This window comes from Scyliorhinus canicula, chromosome 11, assembly GCF_902713615.1.
Source record: "Scyliorhinus canicula chromosome 11, sScyCan1.1, whole genome shotgun sequence".
NCBI lineage: Eukaryota > Metazoa > Chordata > Chondrichthyes > Carcharhiniformes > Scyliorhinidae > Scyliorhinus > Scyliorhinus canicula.
This window is the reverse complement of record NC_052156.1, coordinates 44,334,357-44,353,936: the sequence shown is the minus strand read 5'-3', so window position 1 is coordinate 44,353,936 and position 19,580 is coordinate 44,334,357.

Below are 19,580 nucleotides of genomic sequence, written 5' to 3'. Positions count from 1 at the left end.
GGGAAGGCAGCTGAACACGAATGTGCGGAGATTGCTGAATGTCATCATGATGCCGGCGATTGAGGGGGAGGCAGAGATAGTGGTGGCGCTGGATGCGGAGAAGGCCTTCGATAGAGTGGAGTGGGGGTACCTATGGGAGGTGTTGGGGAGGTTTGGATTTGGGGAAGGGTTCATTAGATGTGTAAGGCTGCTATATGAGGCCCCGATGGCGTGCGTGGCCACGAATAGGAAGAGGTCGGAGTACTTGCGGCTTTACCGAGGGACCAGGCAGGGTTGCCCCCTGTCCCCCTTGTTGTTTGCACTGGCAATCAACACTATTGTAGTGTCTATTCTGTAACTTTATAGTGTGTTAATTTGCGTTGTTGTTAAAATGCTGTGTTGTTCATGGAGGTGGGGCAAATGTATATGATTGTTAATATTATTGTTATTTTCGGTATTTTACCTGCAGGGTCGCTAGAGGACTACCTGCATGACCTAAAAGCTCTTGCATGGTAAAGTAACTTTCAGGCTGTAACTGCCTCCCAGATGTGTATGTTGTAGGGGTCCGGTCCAACTACGGAGCCAGCGTCTCCTCGAAAAAGGGGCCAGGAACCTGGAGGACACTGTAACGCTAGCAATCTCGCTGGAGGTCGTGTTTCAAAGTTTGAACTCGTTCCCCGCCGACCACGCGACCCCATCGTGGACCCCCGACCAGAGACTGCCCCAGGCCTGCGCCGTGCGGCATCCCGCCTACCATGAAGCACCATCGTGCCATTTCTGCGGTCAGCCCCAACACCCACGGCAGCACTGTCTGGCCCGCAACGCGACCTGCAGCAGCTGCGGTCGAAAAGGACATTTTGCTCAGGTATGCCTGTCTAAATCTAAACCCTCTAACTCTCCCGCTATCCCGAGCAATCGCTCCTCCAACTCGCAGGCCCGCAGACCCCGCAATGTTGCAGCGTGTCTGCCGCCTCCGCCTCCGCACGACATGTGAGACTCATGGGGGCCGCCATCTTGGCAATCCTCCCCCACGCGGCTGGCCATGTGCGAGTCATGGGGGCCGCCACCTTGGGCGCCATCTTCCTCGCCCCCGCCACGTGCGATCCACGGGGCGGCCATCTTGGACGCCATCTTCCTCATCGCCCACCACGTACGATCAACCATCTTGGCCATCACCCGATGTTCATAGCGACGACTACGACCTCCGCGCACAGTGATCACGGGGCCACTCCAGCACTGCTGATCAAGCCACCGACTACCTGCAACTCAACGCAGTCACTTTGGACCAGTCGTGGGCAAAGCACCTCAGAAGCTCAATGATGTCCGTTCAGGTCAATGGATACAAGACACCGTGCCTCTTCGACTCCGGGAGCACTGAGAGCTTCGTTCATCCAGACCTGGTAAGACGCTGTTCGCTCCCTATCTTCCCAGCACGGCAAACTATCTCCCTCGCCTCGGGGTCGCACTCGGTCCAAATACAAGGGCGCACGGTTGCGACATTAACAATACAGGGTGCCAACTACTCCAACTTCCGGTTGTACATGCTCCCAGACCTCTGCGCCCCACTCCTACTCGGGCTCGATTTTCAATGCAATTTTAGAAGCCTCACACTCAGCTTCGGCGGACCCCTACCCCCTCTCACTATATGCAGCTTAGCGACTCTAAAAATCAACCCCCCTCCACTCTTCGCTAATCTCACCGCTAACTGCAAACCCGTAGCCACTCGCAGCAGGCGGTATAGCCTGCAAGACAGGGTATTTATCAGAGCCGAAGTCCAGCGGCTCCTACGTGAGGGAGTTATAGAGGCCAGTAACAGCCCCTGGAGAACTCAGGTGGTGGTCGTCAAGACCGGGGAAAAGGTCCGGATGGTGGTTGATTACAGCCAGCCCATTAACCGGTTCACGCACCTCGATGCATACCCCCTCCCCCGGATTGCAGACATGGTCAACCAGATCGCCCAGTACCGCATCTTCTCCACGGTGCATCTGAAGTCTGCATACCACCAGCTCCCAATCCGCCCGGAGGACCGCCACTACACGGTGTTTGAGGCAGATGGCCGCCTCTTCCATTTCCTCCGGGTCCCCTTTGGCGTCACGAATGGGGTCTCGGTGTTCCAACGAGCAATGGACCGAATGGTGGACCAGTACGGGCTGCGGGCCACGTTTCCGTGCTTGGATAACGTCACCATCTGTGGCCATAACCAGCAGGACCACGACGCCAACCTCCACCGATTTCTTCAAACCGCCCAGAAACTCAAACTCACATACAACAAGGAGAAATGCGTTTTCCGCACAACCTGGCTAGCCATCCTCTGATACGTCGTGGAAAACGGGGTTCTGGGGTCTGACCCGGACTGGTAGACACTGGTAGAGAGGGTACTACTGCTACACTTAAACCCACACTACGCCTTCATAGAACACCCTGACGGCCGCCAGGACACCATTTCCCCCCGGGACCTGGCGCCTGCAGGATCCACCACCACCACCGCCGAGGTACCCTCACACTACACCCCACCCGACCCCCCACGCCCTGCGCCCCCACGCCTACAGGTTTCCTGCGCCCCATTTCGCCTGTCGCACCAGTCAGGAACGAAGCTCTGAACAAACCACCCCCGGAGTCCACCCTCAGATCCACAACGCCCGCCAGCACACAGCCATCCGAAGCGGCTGCAACCCCGGTGCTCCGCCGATCCCAGCGGACGACTCAGCCACCAGACCGACTCAATCTGTACACCCGTCAACCCTTGATTTTTGTCCTTCCAAAATGGACAACCTCACACTTTTCAGGGTTAAACTCAATCTGCCACTTCTTAGCCCAGCTCTGCATCCTAGACAAGACTTGATTTTTTTTACAGGGGGTGAATGTCTCATGCATAATTCACACTGTGTATCACTGTGTCCCTGTGGGCTCCATCCGTGAGCCGTTGCGCGGCTCTGCCCACAAGGGGAGATGAGGAGCTTGTACAGGGCTCCATCCTTAGCTCCGCCCATGGCTCCACCCATGGCCCGTCCCACTGCCGGAAGTATAAAGTGCTGCGGTCTTGTGAGTCTGCCCTCAGTTCTTCTCGTCGCAGGCAGGCTCAGTTGTAAGTCGATTAAAGCCACAGTTTACTTCCTCTCGTGTGTTGAGTGAATTGATGGTCACATCAGTCAGTAAATTTGCAGATGATACGAAGATTGGTGTAGTTGTGGATAGTTAGGAGGGCTGTTGTCGGCTGCAAAGAGACATAGATAGGATGCAGAGCTGGGCTAAGAAGTGGCAGATTGAGTTTAACCCTGAAAAGTGTGAGGTTGTCCATTTTGGAAGGACAAATATGAATGCGGAATACAGGGTGAACGGTAGGGTTCTTGGCAATGTGGAGGAGCAGAGAGATCTTGGGGTTTATGTTCATAGATCTTTGAAAGTTGCCACTCAAGTGGATAGAGCTGTGAAGAAGGCCTATGATGTGCTGGCGTTCATGAGCAGAGGGATTGAATTTAAGAGCCGTGAGGTGATGATGAAGCTGTACAAAACCTTGGTAAGGCCATATTTGGAGTACAATGTGCAGTTCTGGTTGCCTAATTTTAGGAAGGATGTGGAAGCTTTGGAAAAGGTGCAAAGGAGATTTACCAGGATGTTGCCTGGAATGGAGAGTAGGTCTTACGAGGAAAGGTTGAGGGTGCTAGGCCTTTTCTCATTAGAACGGGGAAGGATGAGGGGAGACTTGAGAGAGGTTTCTAAGATGATCAGGGGAATAGACAGTCAGAGACTTTTTCCCTGGGTAGAACAAACCATCACAAGGGGATATAAATTTAAGGTGAATGGTGGAAGATATGGGGGGGATGCCAGAGGTAGGTTCTTTACCCAGAGAATAGTGGGGGCATGGAATGCACTGTCTGTCGAAGTAGTTGAGTCAGAAACATTAGGGACCTGCAAGCGGTTATTGGATAGGTACATGGATTACGGTAGAATGATGGGGTGTGGATTAATTTGTTCTTAATCTAGGACAAACGTTCGGTACAACATCATGGGCCGAAGGGCCTGTTCTGTGCTGTATTTTCTATGTTTAAATTCATGCTTGAAAACGGTGTTTGTATATGTGGGATTTGTCGGTTCCAACTATACTTAGTGTTGAATCTGCGGCAAGCGGGACATATAGACGATAGGTAGAAATTGCTGAGCAAGGTTTATTACAATACAAATCCACATTCTTCCACTCCCCTGAGGCTCTCCTTCCCTGACCTGCACCCAGGCCGGGTTTCTTCTGTGAATTGGGGCTGTCCCTGTTAAGGGGAAGCCCCACCCCCTTAAAGGGGCCATTCATATTCAGGGGAAGTCATGGGAAAACATATGGGGCGGGATTCTCTGTTGCCCGACGCCAAAATCATGTTCGGCGATCAGGTGGAGAATGGGCTCTGACGGTGAAATCAGGGCCAGCGCCGGTTTGATGTCGGTCAGCCATGCTCTGCCCCCTCGAAAATGGTGTAATTGTGAGGTGTGGCACGCGCTGTTGCAACGGCATTGACGCAACATCGGTCGGCCCACCTGCGATGCTCCACCTCCAATGGGTTGAGTTCCCGATGGCACGGGACAATCAGCCGGGATTTGTGCCGCTGACCGGGGGGGGCTTCAGCAGGGGCTGGGGGGACTAGTTGGGGGTGGCCAGGGGGTGGGTTGTGGGGTCGCGGATGGCGTGTTGAGTCCGCGCACGGCTAGCGCCAAGTTGTATGGCATGATCGCTGCTGGTTGTCAGCCGTGCGCATGCACAGCCCGGCACCCGGCCATTCACTAGCCGTTTTCTATGCGGGAGGCAGGGGTTTCACTCAGCGCCAGTGCTAGCCTCTCACCAGTCCCGGAATCAATGAGGGTTTCACACTGAATGTTTGGTTGTAAAAGACCACACATGCTCCTCTGGCACGGCACTTAGCCGCTGAAACGGAGAATCTTGCCCCCGGTCCTGATCCTAGGACCGCCATTCGGGTTATAACATTTAGAGAGGGTTACATTATGAAAAGTAAATAAGCTAGCAGAAGTATGTGACTGTTGCTTAGCAACTGCAGGCCCTTTTAAGGCAGAGAGGCTTTTTGAATTCAAGACCCTCACCTCATGTTCCCGGCTTTGCACTGCATTCGCCACCCTAGCAATATTGCCACGCATTCGCGGGACCATCGCCTGCACCCATAGCCTTCGGGACTCTGCCAATCAGCTACGTACTCACCGGAATATCACTGACACCCCCTTCTGAATCTCACGGCAATGTCCTATCATCAGCAACAACTCTGGGATAAGCTTGTCCAGAGGCTCGGCATCTGACTGGGATCCAGCTGAATCCTGGGATCCAGCAGACCTCCGACTGCTGACTCCCCTGGATGTTCCTGCCTCCACCTGATGCGCGTCAGAAACTGTGGGGCGCTCATCAGATTGTGTCCCAGAAGCCTGTCCATTAATGTCTCTCATGGAGGTATGTGTCTCTGTGCTGGTGGAAGGTGGGGTGATAACCGTGACGCCCCAATGAGGTTTTCTCTTGGGTGGTTGGAGGGGAATGATTGACGGACCACTCCCATCAGATGGAGAGAGAATGGACATGTGGTCAGTGAGAGGAAAGGATCATTTTGTCTGACTTGAACAACGCACTTGAGGTAGATCATCTGGGTGAAAGAGCAGTGAGTCCTCACCTCTGCGGTGCAGGCCAACTTCGCTCATGGTGACTGTTCTCTCCCTTGTCAATCCCACAACCTCCAGGGTCCATTCCTCATAAGTGGTGAGGACTCAGATCTCGGGTACCCCGCCCCTCCATCTTGGCCCTTTGATGCCTATTATGGGCTATGTTTTCCCGCGGGGACAAAGAGAGGGCATTGTGAGCTGCACGTTTGATATATCAGAGGGGGTCTATGGCAGGTTGCATATGTGGGCACCGCAACTGGATATGAAGGCTGGTGGGTGCCAGGGGGTGCTGAGAAACAAGCACGAAGATCCCCCCTCGTCTGGCCTCCACAGCATCCAGAAGCCAGGCCAGGTCAGCAATGGCAAAGCAGGTCTGCGCGATGCAAAACCTGTGTATTGACCAAGTGAATGCTGAGGGAGCACTTAAAAGCAGCTCCCTCTTGATAGCGGCGCGACACTGTGGTGCGAGTTCAGCGAATCAGATGGCGAAAGAGCCAGTAATGGCTAGAAGCGCATGGAGGCTTATTTCCGGCACTAAGTGCCATTAAGTACAGGTCATGATCTGGTCAACATGGCAGTCGGTAAACACCCCGTCAATCACGCCCAAAATGACACATGGAAATTCTTATCTAAAATTGCGCCCATTGTCTCTAATTATCTACTCCCCAGAAATCATAACAAAAACCCATTAGCCTATCCTTTTAAACATAAGAATGGTTTGAAATAATGATGATTTCCATTACACAACATCTTAATGGGACCTTCTGTAACCACAGTGTCTGCCTGTCTTTTAAAGCAAAATTTTAAAAAAGCATTAATGCAGCAGATGCACATACCCGAACCCAGGCTTTAAAACCATTACTGCATCAATATAATCTAATATATATAAGAGATTCCTACATTCATCACCTGAAAGACCAGGGAAATGCAAGCTGTCCATATATTGGGCATTAACAAAGTGCTGGAAGTATGTCACCAATCCATCCTTGATGCAGATTGTGGGTAGAATGGAGAAGGAAGGGACAAAAGTACATTCACACATATGGGAAGTATCATTACATTTGATCTCAACCATTTAGTATAGAGCGCACTAAGGAAATTAAAGACTGTTTAGTGCTCCTCAGCATGTGGCGTTGCAATTATTTACTCATTATACAATGATGATTGCATGATGCCAGTATTTTTTTAAACACATCATGCTTCATTTATCATATATTCTTTTTAATTGTATGACCTTTGACAAAATTCAGTTCTGGTTTCTCATTGCAAGCTTGCTCAGTCAGAAACATTTCTGACTTACTAATGGTGTAAATATAACAATGATGAATACAATTATAATTGCTGCTACATTAGTTAATAAATCAGTGCAAAAGAGGTTATTAAAGGTATTTGCCTCTAATTGTTTTTAATTAAGTGGTTTGATTGCGATACAATAATTATTCCATGTTAATCCTGTTCTTGCCACAATCCAGTCATGTCATAAGACACATTAGGTTGTTGCATGTGGAATCCAGTTAAAGATGTCTTAAATTATGCCGTACTCTTCTCACATTCAAAGAGTTTTATTTTTGCATTATTTATGTTAGATTATTTTTGTATATTAAATTGCAAAAATTGTTTAACTTGGCAAACGTACACTATTGAAACTACAAAGATTGAAAATGGAACTAAATAAGTGCCACTCTGTATTTGATCGCATTAAATCATAGAATCGTAAAGGATTATTGCGCAGACAGACTATTCTGTCCATCGTCTCTGCACCAGTTGAAGAAGAATAATCCAGCCAAATCCTAAAATTCAGCTCTTGCAGGCTACATCACTTCAACTTCTTAAAAAATTGTTTGGGGTTCTACAATTGTTTGCACATCCAAGCATTTAGTAAATGCGATGAAGGTTTCTGCCTCTACAGCCTTTTCAGGCCCTGAAATCTAGACCCTCGCTTGGTGCCAAACATTCTCAACTCCCCTGTAATGCTTTGCCAGTTACTTCAAATAAGAAAAGTCTATCCGGGTCACTCATAATTTTAAACACCCCAGTTAACTATTCAAACCTTGGCAATAGCCATGTAAATTGCCTCTCTAGTGTGACCACTAACTTCCTCCAATATTGTGACCAAAACTATCCTAATTCTGGTGTAACTAACATTTTATGCATTTCTCGCATGACCTCATTACTAGGACTAATAAAAGAAAGAATACTGTATGGATTCTTAACCACCTAATCTAACTTGCCCTACTACCTTTAGGGATCTTAAGACATGTACTCCAAGATGCCACTGTTTTGTTTTTACGTTGCTTAGTAACCCTGCTCTGTATATTTGCCTTCACGAAAAACAATACCGCACACTTGTCCAGATTGGCATTCATTTGCCACTCTTCACCCTACCTGAACAGTCCACTGTTAACATTATGTACCCTACAAATTTCCTCCTTACTATCAATCAAATGACCAATTGTGTGTCCTCTGCAAGCTTCAAAATCAGCCCCTTCCATTTAGGTCTAAATCAAGCAAGGGACCAATTACTGAGTCCTGCAGACCCCACAGAAAATGACAGCTGGCTGCTGGCCTGGATAAGACCAGCCCACTCAGCAGCGATAACAGCGGGGTTAGTGCTGTAAGTGCGATCACAGCGAGCTTAGCGCTGTAAGTGAGATCACAGCGAGGTTAGTGCTGTAAGTGTGATCACAGCGGGGTTAGTGCTGTCAGTGCGATCACAGCGAGGTTAGTGCTGTAAGTGCGATCACAGCGAGGTTAGTGCTGTAAGTGTGATCACAGCGGGGTTAGTGCTGTAAGTGCGATCACAGCGAGGTTAGTGCTGTAAGTGCGATCACAGCGAGGTTAGTGCTGTAAGTGAGATCACAGCGAGGTTAGTGCTGTAAGTGTGATCACAGCGAGGTTAGTGCTGTAAGTGAGATCACAGCGAGGTTAGTGCTGTAAGTGCGATCACAGCGAGGTTAGTGCTGTAAGTGCGATCACAGCGAAGTTAGCGCTGTCAGTGCGATCACAGCGAGGTTAGTGCTGTAAGTGCGATCACAGCGAGGTTAGTGCTGTAAGTGCGATCACAGCGAGGTTAGTGCTGTAAGTGCGATCACAGCGTGGTTAGTGCTGTCAGTGCGATCACAGCGAGGTTAGTGCTGTAAGTGCGATCACAGCGTGGTTAGTGCTGTCAGTGCGATCACAGCGAGGTTAGTGCTGTAAGTGCGATCACAGCGAGGTTAGTGCTGTAAGTGCGATCACAGCGAGGTTAGTGCTGTCAGTGCGATCACAGCGAGGTTAGTGCTGTCAGTGCGATCACAGCGAGGTTAGTGCTGTAAGTGAGATCACAGCGAGGTTAGTGCTGTAAGTGCGATCACAGCGAGGTTAGTGCTGTAAGTGCGATCACAGCGAGGTTAGTGCTGTAAGTGCGATCACAGCGAGGTTAGTGCTGTCAGTGCGATCACAGCGAGGTTAGTGCTGTAAGTGCGATCACAGCGAGGTTAGTGCTGTAAGTGCGATCACAGCGAGGTTAGTGCTGTAAGTGCGATCACAGCGTGGTTAGTGCTGTCAGTGCGATCACAGCGAGGTTAGTGCTGTAAGTGCGATCACAGCGAGGTTAGTGCTGTCAGTGCGATCACAGCGAGGTTAGTGCTGTAAGTGCGATCACAGCGAGGTTAGTGCTGTAAGTGCGATCACAGCGAGGTTAGTGCTGTCAGTGCGATCACAGCGAGGTTAGTGCTGTCAGTGCGATCACAGCGAGGTTAGTGCTGTAAGTGAGATCACAGCGAGGTTAGTGCTGTAAGTGCGATCACAGCGAGGTTAGTGCTGTAAGTGCGATCACAGCGGGGTTAGTGCTGTCAGTGCGATCACAGCGAGGTTAGTGCTGTAAGTGCGATCACAGCGAGGTTAGTGCTGTCAGTGCGATCACAGCGAGGTTAGTGCTGTAAGTGCGATCACAGCGGGGTTAGTGCTGTCAGTGCGATCACAGCGAGGTTAGTGCTGTAAGTGCGATCACAGCGAGGTTAGTGCTGTAAGTGTGATCACAGCGAGGTTAGTGCTGTAAGTGCGATCACAGCGGGGTTAGTGCTGTAAGTGCGATCACAGCGAGGTTAGTGCTGTAAGTACGATCACAGCGAGGTTAGTGCTGTAAGTGCGATCACAGCGAGGTTAGTGCTGTAAGTGTGATCACAGCGAGGTTAGTGCTGTAAGTGCGATCACAGCGAGGTTAGTGCTGTAAGTGCGATCACAGCGGGGTTAGTGCTGTCAGTGCGATCACAGCGAGGTTAGTGCTGTAAGTGTGATCACAGCGAGGTTAGTGCTGTAAGTGCGATCACAGCGAGGTTAGTGCTGTAAGTGTGATCACAGCGGGGTTAGTGCTGTAAGTGAGATCACAGCGAGGTTAGTGCTGTAAGTGCGATCACAGCGAGGTTAGTGCTGTAAGTGCGATCACAGCGAGGTTAGTGCTGTAAGTGCGATCACAGCGAGGTTAGTGCTGTAAGTGAGATCACAGCGAGGTTAGTGCTGTCAGTGCGATCACAGCGAGGTTAGTGCTGTAAGTGCGATCACAGCGAGGTTAGTGCTGTCAGTGAGATCACAGCGAGGTTAGTGCTGTCAGTGCGATCACAGCGAGGTTAGTGCTGTAAGTGCGATCACAGCGAGGTTAGTGCTGTAAGTGCGATCACAGCGAGGTTAGTGCTGTCAGTGCGATCACAGCGGGGTTAGTGCTGTAAGTGAGATCACAGCGAGGTTAGTGCTGTCAGTGAGATCACAGCGAGGTTAGTGCTGTAAGTGCGATCACAGCGAGGTTAGTGCTGTAAGTGCGATCACAGCGAGGTTAGTGCTGTAAGTGCGATCACAGCGAGGTTAGTGCTGTAAGTGCGATCACAGCGAGGTTAGTGCTGTAAGTACGATCACAGCGGAGTTAGTGCTGTCAGTGCGATCACAGCGAGGTTAGTGCTGTAAGTGCGATCACAGCGGGGTTAGTGCTGTAAGTGCGATCACAGCGAGGTTAGTGCTGTAAGTGCCATCACAGCGAGGTTACTGCTGTCAGTGCGATCACAGCGAGGTTAGTGCTGTCAGTGAGATCACAGCGAGGTTAGTGCTGTCAGTGTGATCACAGCGAGGTTAGTGCTGTCAGTGCGATCACAGCGAGGTTAGTGCTGTCAGTGCGATCACAGCGAGGTTAGTGCTGTAAGTGCGATCACAGCGGGGTTAGTGCTGTAAGTGCGATCACAGCGGGGTTAGTGCTGTAAGTGCGATCACAGCGAGGTTAGTGCTGTAAGTGCGATCACAGCGGGGTTAGTGCTGTAAGTGAGATCACAGCGAGGTTAGTGCTGTGAGTGCGATCACAGCGAGGTTAGTGCTGTCAGTGCGATCACAGCGAGGTTAGTGCTGTAAGTGCGATCACAGCGAGGTTAGTGCTGTAAGTGCGATCACAGCGAGGTTAGTGCTGTCAGTGCGATCACAGCGAAGTTAGCGCTGTCAGTGCGATCACAGCGAGGTTAGTGCTGTAAGTGCGATCACAGCGAGGTTAGTGCTGTAAGTGCGATCACAGTGGGGTTAGTGCTGTAAGTGAGATCACAGCGAGGTTAGTGTTGTAAGTGCGATCACAGCGAGGTTAGTGTTGTAAGTGCGATCACAGCGGGGTTAGTGCTGTAAGTGCGATCACAGCGGGGTTAGTGCTGTAAGTGCGATCACAGCGAGGTTAGTGCTGTAAGTGAGATCACAGCGAGGTTAGTGCTGTAAGTGCGATCACAGCGAGGTTAGTGCTGTAAGTGCGATCACAGCGAGGTTAGTGCTGTAAGTGCGATCACAGCGAGGTTAGTGTTGTAAGTGCGATCACAGCGAGGTTAGTGTTGTAAGTGCGATCACAGCGAAGTTAGCGCTGTCAGTGCGATCACAGCAAGGTTAGTGCTGTAAGTGAGCTCACAGCGAGGTTAGTGCTGTAAGTGCGATCACAGCGAGGTTAGTGCTGTAAGTGCGATCACAGAGAGGTTAGTGCTGTAAGTGCGATCACAGCGGGGTTAGTGCTGTCAGTGCGATCACAGCGAGGTTTGTGCTGTCAGTGCGATCACAGCGAGGTTAGTGCTGTCAGTGCGATCACAGCGAGGTTAGTGCTGTAAGTGCGATCACAGCGGGGTTAGTGCTGTCAGTGCGATCACAGCGAGGTTAGTGCTGTCAGTGTGATCACAGCGAGGTTAGTGCTGTCAGTGCGATCACAGCGAAGTTAGCGCTGTCAGTGCGATCACAGCGAGGTTTGTGCTGTAAGTGCGATCACAGCGAGGTTAGTGCTGTCAGTGCGATCACAGCGAGGTTAGTGCTGTAAGTGTGATCACAGCGAGGTTAGTGCTGTAAGTGAGATCACAGCGGGGTTAGTGCTGTAAGTGAGATCACAGCGGGGTTAGTGCTGTAAGTGCGATCACAGTGAGGTTAGTGCTGTAAGTGTGATCACAGCGAGGTTAGTGCTGTAAGTGCGATCACAGCGGGGTTAGTGCTGTAAGTGCGATCACAGCGAGGTTAGTGCTGTAAGTGAGATCACAGCGGGGTTAGTGCTGTAAGTGCGAACACAGCGAGGTTAGTGCTGTCAGTGTGATCACAGCGGGGTTAGTGCTGTAAGTGCGATCACAGCGAGGTTAGTGCTGTAAGTGAGATCACAGTGGGGTTAGTGCTGTAAGTGCGATCACAGCGAGGTTAGTGCTGTCAGTGAGATCACAGCGAGGTTAGTGCTGTAAGTGAGATCACAGCGGGGTTAGTGCTGTAAGTGCGATCACAGCGAGGTTAGTGCTGTAAGTGAGATCACAGCGAGGTTAGTGCTGTCAGTGCGATCACAGCGAGGTTAGTGCTGTAAGTGCGATCACAGCGAGGTTAGTGCTGTAAGTGAGATCACAGCGGGTTAGTGCTGTAAGTGAGATCACAGCGGGGTTAGTGCTGTAAGTGCGATCACAGTGAGGTTAGTGCTGTAAGTGCTGATCACAGCGAGGTTAGTGCTGTAAGTGCGATCACAGCGGGGTTAGTGCTGTAAGTGCGATCACAGCGAGGTTAGTGCTGTAAGTGAGATCACAGCGGGGTTAGTGCTGTAAGTGCGAACACAGCGAGGTTAGTGCTGTCAGTGTGATCACAGCGGGGTTAGTGCTGTAAGTGCGATCACAGCGAGGTTAGTGCTGTAAGTGAGATCACAGTGGGGTTAGTGCTGTAAGTGCGATCACAGCGAGGTTAGTGCTGTCAGTGAGATCACAGCGAGGTTAGTGCTGTAAGTGAGATCACAGCGGGGTTAGTGGTGTAAGTGCGATCACAGCGAGGTTAGTGCTGTAAGTGAGATCACAGCGGGGTTAGTGGTGTAAGTGCGATCACAGCGAGGTTAGTGCTGTAAGTGAGATCACAGCGAGGTTATTGCTGTAACTGCGATCACAGCGAGGTTAGTGCTGTCAGTGCGATCACAGCGGGGTTAGTGCTGTCAGTGCGATCACAGCGAGGTTAGTGCTGTAAGTGCGATCACAGCGGGGTTAGTGCTGTAAGTGCGATCACAGCGAGGTTAGTGCTGTAAGTGAGATCACAGCGAGGTTAGGGCTGTAAGTGCGATCACAGCGAGGTTAGTGCTGTAAGTGCGATCACAGCGAGGTTAGTGCTGTCAGTGCGATCACAGCGAGGTTAGTGCTGTAAGTGCGATCACAGCGAGGTTAGTGCTGTCAGTGCGATCACAGCGAGGTTAGTGCTGTAAGTGTGATCACAGCGAGGTTAGTGCTGTAAGTGAGATCACAGCGAGGTTAGTGCTGTAAGTGCGATCACAGCGAGGTTAGTGCTGTCAGTGCGATCACAGCGAGGTTAGTGCTGTAAGTGCGATCACAGCGGGGTTAGTGCTGTAAGTACGATCACAGCGAGGTTAGTGCTGTAAGTGCAATCACAGTGAGGTTAGTGCTGTCAGTGCGATCACAGCGAGGTTAGTGCTGTAAGTGCGATCACAGCGAGGTTAGTGCTGTAAGTGCGATCACAGCGAGGTTAGTGCTGTAAGTGAGATCACAGCGGGGTTAGTGCTGTAAGTGAGATCACAGCGGGGTTAGTGCTGTAAGTGCGATCACAGCGAGGTTAGTGCTGTAAGTGTGATCACAGCGGGGTTAGTGCTGTAAGTGTGATCACAGCGGGGTTAGTGCTGTAAGTGTGATCACAGAGAGGTTCGTGCTGTAAGTGTGATCACAGCGGGGTTAGTGCTGTAAGTGCGATCACAGCGAGGTTAGTGCTGTAAGTGCGATCACAGCGAGGTTAGTGCTGTCAGTGCGATCACAGCGAGGTTAGTGCTGTAAGTGAGATCACAGCGGGGTTAGTGCTGTAAGTGTGATCACAGCGGGGTTAGTGCTGTAAGTGTGATCACAGCGAGGTTGGTGCTGTAAGTGTGATCACAGCGAGGTTAGTGCTGTGAGTGCGATCACAGCGGGGTTAGTGCTGTGAGTGCGATCACAGCGGGGTTAGTGCTGTAAGTGCGATCACAGCGGGGTTAGTGCTGTGAGTGCGATCACAGCGAGGTTAGTGCTGTGAGTGCGATCACAGCGGGGTTAGTGCTGTAAGTGCGATCACAGCGAGGTTAGTGCTGTAAGTGCGATCACAGCGAGGTTTGTGCTGTAAGTGCGATCACAGCGAGGTTAGTGCTGTAAGTGCGATCACAGCGAGGTTAGTGCTGTCAGTGAGATCACAGCGAGGTTAGTGCTGTAAGTGCGATCACAGCGAGGTTAGTGCTGTGAGTGTGATCACAGCGAGGTTAGTGCTGTCAGTGCGATCACAGCGGGGTTAGTGCTGTAAGTGCGATCACAGCGAGGTTAGTGCTGTCAGTGCGATCACAGCGAGGTTAGTGCTGTCAGTGCGATCACAGCGGGGTTAGTGCTGTAAGTGCGATCACAGTGAGGTTAGTGCTGTAAGTGCGATCACAGCGGGGTTAGTGCTGTAAGTGCGATCACAGTGAGGTTAGTGCTGTAAGTGAGATCACAGCGAGGTTAGTGCTGTAAGTGCGATCACAGCGAGGTTAGTGCTGTAAGTGCGATCACAGCGGGGTTAGTGCTGTAAGTGCGATCACAGCGAGGTTAGTGCTGTAAGTGCGATCACAGTGAGGTTAGTGCTGTAAGTGAGATCACAGCGAGGTTAGTGCTGTCAGTGCGATCACAGCGAGGTTAGTGCTGTCAGTGAGATCACAGTGAGGTTAGTGCTGTCAGTGCGATCACAGTGAGGTTAGTGCTGTCAGTGCGATCACAGCGAGGTTAGTGCTGTAAGTGTGATCACAGCGGGGTTAGTGCTGTAAGTGTGATCACAGCGGGGTTAGTGCTGTAAGTGTGATCACAGAGAGGTTCGTGCTGTAAGTGTGATCACAGCGGGGTTAGTGCTGTAAGTGCGATCACAGCGAGGTTAGTGCTGTAAGTGCGATCACAGCGAGGTTAGTGCTGTAAGTGTGATCACAGCGGGGTTAGTGCTGTAAGTGTGATCACAGCGGGGTTAGTGCTGTAAGTGTGATCACAGAGAGGTTCGTGCTGTAAGTGTGATCACAGCGGGGTTAGTGCTGTAAGTGCGATCACAGCGAGGTTAGTGCTGTCAGTGCGATCACAGCGAGGTTAGTGCTGTAAGTGAGATCACAGCGAGGTTAGTGCTGTAAGTGTGATCACAGCGAGGTTAGTGCTGTAAGTGTGATCACAGCGAGGTTAGTGCTGTAAGTGTGATCACAGCGAGGTTAGTGCTGTAGTGCGATCACAGCGAGGTTAGTGCTGTAGTGCGATCACAGCGGGGTTAGTGCTGTAAGTGCGATCACAGCGGGTTAGTGCTGTAAGTGCGATCACAGCGAGGTTAGTGCTGTAAGTGCGATCACAGCGAGGTTAGTGCTGTAAGTGCGATCACAGCGAGGTTAGTGCTGTAAGTGCGATCACAGCGAGGTTAGTGCTGTAAGTGCGATCACAGCGAGGTTAGTGCTGTAAGTGCGATCACAGCGAGGTTAGTGCTGTAAGTGCGATCACAGCGAGGTTAGTGCTGTAAGTGCGATCACAGCGAGGTTAGTGCTGTAAGTGCGATCACAGCGAGGTTAGTGCTGTAAGTGCGATCACAGCGAGGTTAGTGCTGTAAGTGCGATCACAGCGAGGTTAGTGCTGTCAGTGCGATTACAGCGAGGTTAGTGCTGTGAGTGTGATCACAGCGAGGTTAGTGCTGTAAGTGCGATCACAGCGGGGTTAGTGCTGTAAGTGCGATCACAGCGAGGTTAGTGCTGTCAGTGCGATCACAGCGAGGTTAGTGCTGTAAGTGTGATCACAGCGGGGTTAGTGCTGTCAGTGCGATCACAGCGGGGTTAGTGCTGTAAGTGCGATCACAGTGAGGTTAGTGCTGTAAGTGCGATCACAGCGGGGTTAGTGCTGTAAGTGCGATCGCAGCGAGGTTAGTGCTGTAAGTGCGATCACAGTGAGGTTAGTGCTGTAAGTGAGATCACAGCGAGGTTAGTGCTGTAAGTGCGATCACAGCGAGGTTAGTGCTGTAAGTGCGATCACAGCGGTGTTAGTGCTGTAAGTGCGATCACAGCGAGGTTAGTGCTGTAAGTGCGATCACAGTGAGGTTAGTGCTGTAAGTGAGATCACAGCGAGGTTAGTGCTGTCAGTGCGATCACAGCGAGGTTAGTGCTGTCAGTAAGATCACAGTGAGGTTAGTGCTGTCAGTGCGATCACAGCGAGGTTAGTGCTGTCAGTGCGATCACAGTGAGGTTAGTGCTGTCAGTGCGATCACAGTGAGGTTAGTGCTGTAAGTGCGATCACAGCGAGGTTAGTGCTGTCAGTGCGATCACAGCGAGGTTAGTGCTGTCAGTGCGATCACAGCGGGGTTAGTGCTGTCAGTGAGATCACAGCGGGGTTAGTGCTGTAAGTGCGATCGCAGCGAGGTTAGTGCTGTGAGTGCGATCACAGCGAGGTTAGTGCTGTCAGTGCGATCACAGCGAGGTTAGTGCTGTAAGTGCGATCACAGCGGGGTTAGTGCTGTAAGTGCGATCACAGCGAGGTTAGTGCTGTCAGTGCGATCACAGCGAGGTTAGTGCTGTAAGTGCGATCACAGCGAGGTTAGTGCTGTCAGTGAGATCACAGCGAGGTTAGTGCTGTAAGTGCGATCACAGCGAGGTTAGTGCTGTCAGTGCGATCACAGCGGGGTTAGTGCTGTCAGTGCGATCACAGCGAGGTTAGTGCTGTAAGTGTGATCACAGCGAGGTTAGTGCTGTAAGTGAGATCACAGCGAGGTTAGTGCTGTAAGTGCGATCACAGCGAGGTTAGTGCTGTCAGTGCGATCACAGCGAGGTTAGTGCTGTAAGTGCGATCACAGCGAGGTTAGTGCTGTAAGTGCGATCACAGCGGGGTTAGTGCTGTAAGTGCGATCACAGCGGGGTTAGTGCTGTAAGTGCGATCACAGCGGGGTTAGTGCTGTAAGTACGATCACAGCGAGGTTAGTGCTGTAAGTACGATCACAGCGAGGTTAGTGCTGTAAGTGCGATCACAGCGAGGTTAGTGCTGTAAGTGCGATCACAGCGAGGTTAGTGCTGTCAGTGAGATCACAGCGAGGTTAGTGCTGTAAGTGCGATCACAGCGAGGTTAGTGCTGTAAGTGCGATCACAGCGAGGTTAGTGCTGTAAGTGCGATCACAGCGGGGTTAGTGCTGTAAGTGCGATCACAGCGAGGTTAGTGCTGTAAGTGCGATCACAGCGAGGTTAGTGCTGTCAGTGCGATCACAGCGAGGTTAGTGCTGTCAGTGAGATCACAGCGAGGTTAGTGCTGTAAGTGCGATCACAGCGGGGTTAGTGCTGTAAGTGCGATCACAGCGAGGTTAGTGCTGTAAGTGTGATCACAGCGAGGTTAGTGCTGTAAGTGCGATCACAGCGAGGTTAGTGCTGTAAGTGCGATCACAGCGGGGTTAGTGCTGTAAGTGTGATCACAGCGAGGTTAGTGCTGTAAGTGCGATCACAGCGAGGTTAGTGCTGTAAGTGTGATCACAGCGGGGTTAGTGCTGTAAGTGCGATCACAGCGAGGTTAGTGCTGTGAGTGCGATCACAGCGAGGTTAGTGCTGTAAGTGCGATCACAGCGAGGTTAGTGCTGTAAGTGAGATCACAGCGGGGTTAGTGCTGTCAGTGCGATCACAGCGAGGTTAGTGCTGTAAGTGCGATCACAGTGGGGTTAGTGCTGAAAGTGCGATCACAGCGAGGTTAGTGCTGTCAGTGCGATCACAGCGAGGTTAGTGCTGTAAGTGCGATCACAGCGAGGTTAGTGCTGTAAGTGCGATCACAGCGGGGTTAGTGCTGTCAGTGCGATCACAGCGAGGTTAGTGCTGTAAGTGCGATCACAGCGAGGTTAGTGCTGTCAGTGAGATCACAGCGGGGTTAGTGCTGTCAGTGCGATCACAGCGAGGTTAGTGCTGTAAGTGTGATCACAGCGAGGTTAGTGCTGTAAGTGAGATCACAGCGAGGTTAGTGCTGTAAGTGCGATCACAGCGAGGTTAGTGCTGTAAGTGCGATCACAGCGAGGTTACTGCTGTCAGTGCGATCACAGCGAGGTTAGTGCTGTAAGTGTGATCACAGCGGGGTTAGTGCTGTAAGTGCGATCACAGCGAGGTTAGTGCTGTAAGTGTGATCACAGCGGGGTTAGTGCTGTCAGTGCGATCACAGCGGGGTTAGTGCTGTAAGTGTGATCACAGCGGGGTTAGTGCTGTAAGTGCGATCACAGCGAGGTTAGTGCTGTCAGTGCGATCACAGCGAGGTTAGTGCTGTAAGTACGATCACAGCGAGGTTAGTGCTGTCAGTGCGATCACAGCGAGGTTAGTGCTGTCAGTGCGATCACAGCGAGGTTAGTGCTGTCAGTGCGATCACAGCGAGGTTAGTGCTGTCAGTGCGATCACAGCGGGGTTAGTGCTGTAAGTGAGATCACAGCGAGGTTAGTGCTGTAAGTGCGATCACAGCGAGGTTAGTGCTGTAAGTGCGATCACAGCGAGGTTAGTGCTGTCAGTGCGATCACAGCGAGGTTAGTGCTGTAAGTGAGATCACAGCGAGGTTAGTGCTGTAAGTGCGATCACAGCGAGGTTAGTGCTGTCAGTGCGATCACAGCGAGGTTAGTGCTGTCAGTGCGATCACAGCGAGGTTAGTGCTGTAAGTGCGATCACAGCGAGGTTAGTGCTGTAAGTGCGATCACAGCGAGGTTAGTGCTGTAAGTGAGATCACAGCGAGGTTAGTGCTGTAAGTGCGATCACAGCGAGGTTAGTGCTGTAAGTGCGATCACAGCGGGGTTAGTGCTGTCAGTGCGATCACAGCGGGGTTAGTGCTGTAAGTGCGATCACAGCGTGGTTAGTGCTGTCAGTGCGATCACAGCGAGGTTAGTGCTGTAAGTGCGATCACAGCGAGGTTAGTGCTGTAAGTGTGATCACAGCGAGGTTAGTGCTGTCAGTGCGATCACAGCGAGGTTAGTGCTGTAAGTGCGATCACAGCGAGGTTAGTGCTGTAAGTGCGATCACAGCGGGGTTAGTGCTGTAAGTGTGATCACAGCGGGGTTAGTGCTGTAAGTGTGATCACAGCGAGGTTAGTGCTGTGAGTGTGATCACAGCGGGGTTAGTGCTGTAAGTGTGATCACAGCGAGGTTAGTGCTGTAAGTGCGATCACAGCGGGGTTAGTGCTGTAAGTGCGATCACAGCGAGGTTAGTGCTGTAAGTGCGATCACAGCGAGGTTAGTGCTGTCAGTGCGATCACAGCGAGGTTAGTGCTGTCAGTGCGATCACAGCGAGGTTAGTGCTGTAAGTGCGATCACAGCGAGGTTAGTGCTGTCAGTGCGATCACAGCGAGGTTAGTGCTGTAAGTGCGATCACAGCGGGGTTAGTGCTGTAAGTGCGATCACAGCGAGGTTAGTGCTGTAAGTGCGATCACAGCGGGGTTAGTGCTGTAAGTGCGATCACAGCGAGGTTAGTGCTGTAAGTGCGATCACAGCGAGGTTAGTGCTGTAAGTGT